General features: G+C 50.2%; 1 protein-coding gene across 1 annotated transcript in view; it reads left to right on the top strand.

Annotated features, from left to right (window-relative positions):
- FAM222A (family with sequence similarity 222 member A) overlaps nt 1–4,456 on the top strand; it is a 79,609-nt gene that overhangs the window by 61,734 nt on the left and 13,419 nt on the right. The gene's annotated exons all lie outside the window — the stretch shown is intronic.

Genomic DNA, 4,456 nt, shown 5'->3' on the forward strand with positions numbered 1-4,456 from the left:
AAGCCCAGTCTTTCTCCGGAAGAGACACTGGTGGTTTCGAACTCCTAGATGCCCTGGCCATTCCCATCCTGGGCCTTTGTCCACAAGTGAAGGCAGGGACGTAGCAGAAGCCTGCCCAGTGATGGCCACTCAGCGCTTTCCACAGCAGCCGCAAGGTGGAAACCACCCACAGTCGGATGGCTGAACAAGCGGGGTGATACCAGAAACGGTGTCCTGGCGGCAAGCCACCATACGGAGGAGCCTGGGCCACGAGATGCAGACTCTGCACTCTTCCTTATGGGAAACAAGCAAAGCTGTAACAAGCCAAGGTTGTTGGTGGTACCAAGGGAGGAGAGAGAGAGAGCGTGCGTGTGTATGGGGTGGGGAGGGGCCTCTTTGGCTTAGGGTGCAGCATGTTTATGTGAACGGTTGGAATGTAGTGTCGGTGAACTGTCCTTCTAGAAATGGTGAGATGGTGACTGTTTTATTGTGTATGCTTTCTACACCATGATGTATACATAGGTATCATATCGACACGGCTCACAAAGCGATTCTGAAGAAGGCAAACATAGGGGTGCATGCACCTCCTGGTGGCAACACCTGACTCTAGGGTTAGAGTTCTCAAAACAGCCTGGTGCTCAGGTCGCAATGGACACATCGATCAGTCAATGGATGCGAGCGAGCGTCCAGAAATAAGCTCCTCTGTGGCCAGCTGATTGAACGAGGACGGATGTCAAGTACATCCACCAAACCAAACTGACTCACAGTGACCTCTGGGATAGGAGAGAGCCTATTCTGAGGTTATTAATGCTTCACAAGAGTAGAAAGCCCTCTCTCTCTCTCTCTCTCTCAGCTGCTGGTAGTTTCAAACTGCTGGCCTGCTGGTTAGCAGCCCCGGCTCTTCGACGCCACCTCCTTGTCTGAGTCCACTGAGTGGGGGAGAAAACGGTCTCTTCAAATGAGAAGCACGAGGCTAGACTCATCCCGCACTGTGCTCAACAGTTGACTGAAAATAGATGCATCGCAAAATGGATTCGCGCAGGTGTGGCTGGGTTAAAATTGTAGGTGCCATCATTTGTCCTCCCTCTGACCTGTTTTGAGTTTTTCTACTTTTGGTCATTTGCTTTTCTCCGGCTGCGGTTTTCCTCCGTTTCGTTTTGTTGTTGTCGGGCTGGGGCTTTTTGGTGTGTTTTTCTGTAGATGAAATTCCTGATAGGTAAATCTGCAGAGGTACTGACTGGATTGGTAGTGTCTCAGGGTTATGGCGGGGTGGGCTGGGGGGTTGTTGGGAAAAATGAGGAACTAAAGATAATGAGTATAAGAAGGAAGAAAAGGGAGGGGGGAAATGAGGAGCTGATGCCAGGGGCTTAGGTGGAGAGCCAATGTTTTGAGAATGATGAGGGCAATAGATGTACAAATGTGCTTGACACAATTGATGTATGTATGGATTGTGATAAGAGTTGTATGAGCCCCTACTAAAATGATTTAAAAAAGAAGAAAGTATATAAAATTGTGATGATTGCACAGTTCTCTGTAATAGGTTTAAACCAATAAAATTGTGGGATATGTGAATTATGTCAATAAAGATGTTAATTTTTCTTTTAACTAACTGAAGATAGATAAAAGATCTAAGTGTAAAACAAACAAACACATAAAGTTTCTAGGGGAGAAATCATAGAACTAGGCTCCAGGGCTTCCATGATGCTCACCTTCCTGATATGATCGCTGAAGGCAAATGTGTGCATAAGCAAATGTGGTGAAGAAAGCTGATGGTGCCGGCTATCAAAAGAGAAAGCGTCTGGGGTCTTAAAGGCTTTCAGGTAAACAAGCAGCCATCTAGCTCAGAAGCAACAAAGCCCACATGGAAGAAGCACATCAGCCTCTGTGACCACAAAGTGTTGAAGGGATCAGGTATCAGGCATCAAAGAACAAAAAATCATATTGTAAATGAGGGTGAGTGCAGAGTGCAGACCCAAAGCCCATCTGTAGTCAACTGGACACCCCCTTACTGAATGGTCATGGGGAGGAGATGAGCCAGTCAGGGTGCAGGGTAGCAACGATGAAACATACAACTTTCCTCTAGTTCTTAAATGCTTCCTCCCCCCACTATCATGATCCCAATTCTACCTTACAAATCTGGCTAGACCAGAGGATGTACACTGGTACAGATACCGGGAGGGTAGAGAGGAAAGGTGGGGTAGAAAAGGGGAACTGATTACAAGGATCTACATATAACCTCCTCCCTGGAGGATGGACAACAGAAAAGTGGGTGATGGGAGACATCAGACAGTATAAGATATGACAAAATAATAATTTATAAATTATCATGGGTCCATGAGGGAGGGGGGAATGGGGAAAAATGAGGAGCTGATATTAAGGGCTCAAGTAGAGAGCAAATGTTTTGAGAATGATGGCAACAACTGTACAAATATGCTTGACACAGTGGATGTATATATGAATAGTGATAAGAATTGTACGAGCCCCCAATAAGATGATTTTTTTAAAAAAGAAAGAAATAGGCTCCAGGGCTTGGCTTTTAACAATGGAGTCCTGGCAGCCAAGACAAGATAGATCTACTGGGCTTGATTAAAATAAAAATGTTCATTCCACAAAGGACTGTCACGGCAACGTCAAGAGACAGCCTTGGAGACCGGGAGGAGGATTTGGGGAACCATGTATCAGAGACCCGTCTGGGAGCCAGCTTACATACAGGGTTCCTACGCCTTAAACAGGCCAAGAGTAGAGACCGCAGAATTGACGTGTCTGAACTGGGGCGACCTTGGAGGGTATCGACAGCGCCACGCGCGGTCAGAAGAGTAGCAGCCCTGCCCTGGGAGAAGTACAAACTGGAATCCTCCTTAGAAGAGAGCGCTGAGACTCCGTCCGAGTGCTTTGGACATGTGAACAGGAGGGGCCAGGCCCTGGAGAAGGACTCCGTGATTGGGAGGGAGTGGGGCAGGGAAAAGAGGAAGACTGTCAAGGAGATGGACTGACCCCGCCGCACCGATGTGAGGACGGCGCAGGACGGGGCAGAATTACGCCCAGGGTCCTTCTGTCGTGCCTCGTACTCGACAGCCCCTAACAACGGTGGGGGAAGAGAGCCAGGACATCGGGGTCGCTGTTAGGGAGCGGTGCATTTCTGTTTAGGGTGATGGGAAATTTGGCAACAATTATAGGTGGTGATTGCACAACACAAACACAGCGCTATGCAAATAACTCGCGAGTTATACGGGGCTCCCAAAACCCCACCCCGTGAACGTTAGTCTCCTGGGTGTGCAGTGTGCCCTACTGGCATGGGGTGAGTTAATGTCACTAAGTCATATACCTGGAAAATGCTGGCTTGGCAAATGTGTTGGGGGTGGGGTGGGTAGGTGTGTGTGTGTGTGTGTGTGTTTACGACAAACAAAACTAGCTCAGTAAAATGCATCACATCCAGTGTGTGTGTGTGTGTGTGTGTGTGTGTGTGTGTCTTTACGACAAACAACAAAACTAGCTCAGTAAAATGCATCACATCCAAGCAGTGGAGATCAGCCACCTGCAGAGTGTCGGCAGCACTTAGAATGGACTGGGATACAGGGATGTGGAAGGAGCTGCAGAAACCAGGTCCCGGGATGGGCAGGGAGCCAGTGACCGGGACAGGAGGATGTGAGACCGAAGGGGTGGGGCAGGGCGGGGGGAGGAGACAGATGAGACAGCCACACGTGGGTGTGGACGCAGATCAGAGACAGGCAGATGGACAGTGCAGCAGGCTCGGTGAGACAAAGCCACCACGGCTGGGTGGAGGAGGAAAGAGGATGCATCCATGAGGGGACCACACAGGTAAGGGAAACTGAGGCAGGGAGGGGTAGGGAAGTTCGGTGAGCAGGGAGGAGGTCAAGGACTCCCAGTCACAGAGACCATTTGGCTCCTAAGGGGTCCGGCAAGTATTGAAGGGGTGGGGTGATGCCGTAGAGGTGTGTCCTCACCCTGCGAGAAGACAAGCTGTCCCCAAATGTCTGGGGCATGTGTGTGGGCCACACGTGTGTACCCATGTGTGTTCAGTATGTGAGAGACAGGGTCCTTTGGGCAGTGCCTAATGGTCACTGCCACCCTTCACTGCCTCTTCTGTCCCAGAAAGACCTAGAAGAAGGGTGGCCTGCCACTCTGAGCGCCTACAGCTGTTGTGAGAGCTCGCAGGGACTGACAGCCGTGATTGGTGCCGGGCTCAGCAGCATGTCCTGACGCAGCCACTGTGACAGGGAAACAGGCAGGGACCTGGGACCACTGACCCCCGAGGGTAACCTCAAAAGCAAAAAACAACCCACTGCCATCAAGCGGATTCCGACTCAGAGCGACCCTTACAGGACGGGCTCAAACTGCCCCTGTGGGTTTCTGAGACCGTACAAAAAGCTGTGTCTTTCTTCCGAGGAGAGGCTCGTGGTTTCGAACTGCTGACCCTCCAATAGCAGGCTAACTCGAAACCACAGCACCACCAGGG

Source organism: Echinops telfairi, unplaced genomic scaffold, assembly GCF_000313985.2.
Source record: "Echinops telfairi isolate 266 unplaced genomic scaffold, ASM31398v2 ScPeMD7_7412;HRSCAF=8450, whole genome shotgun sequence".
Lineage (NCBI taxonomy): Eukaryota > Metazoa > Chordata > Mammalia > Afrosoricida > Tenrecidae > Echinops > Echinops telfairi.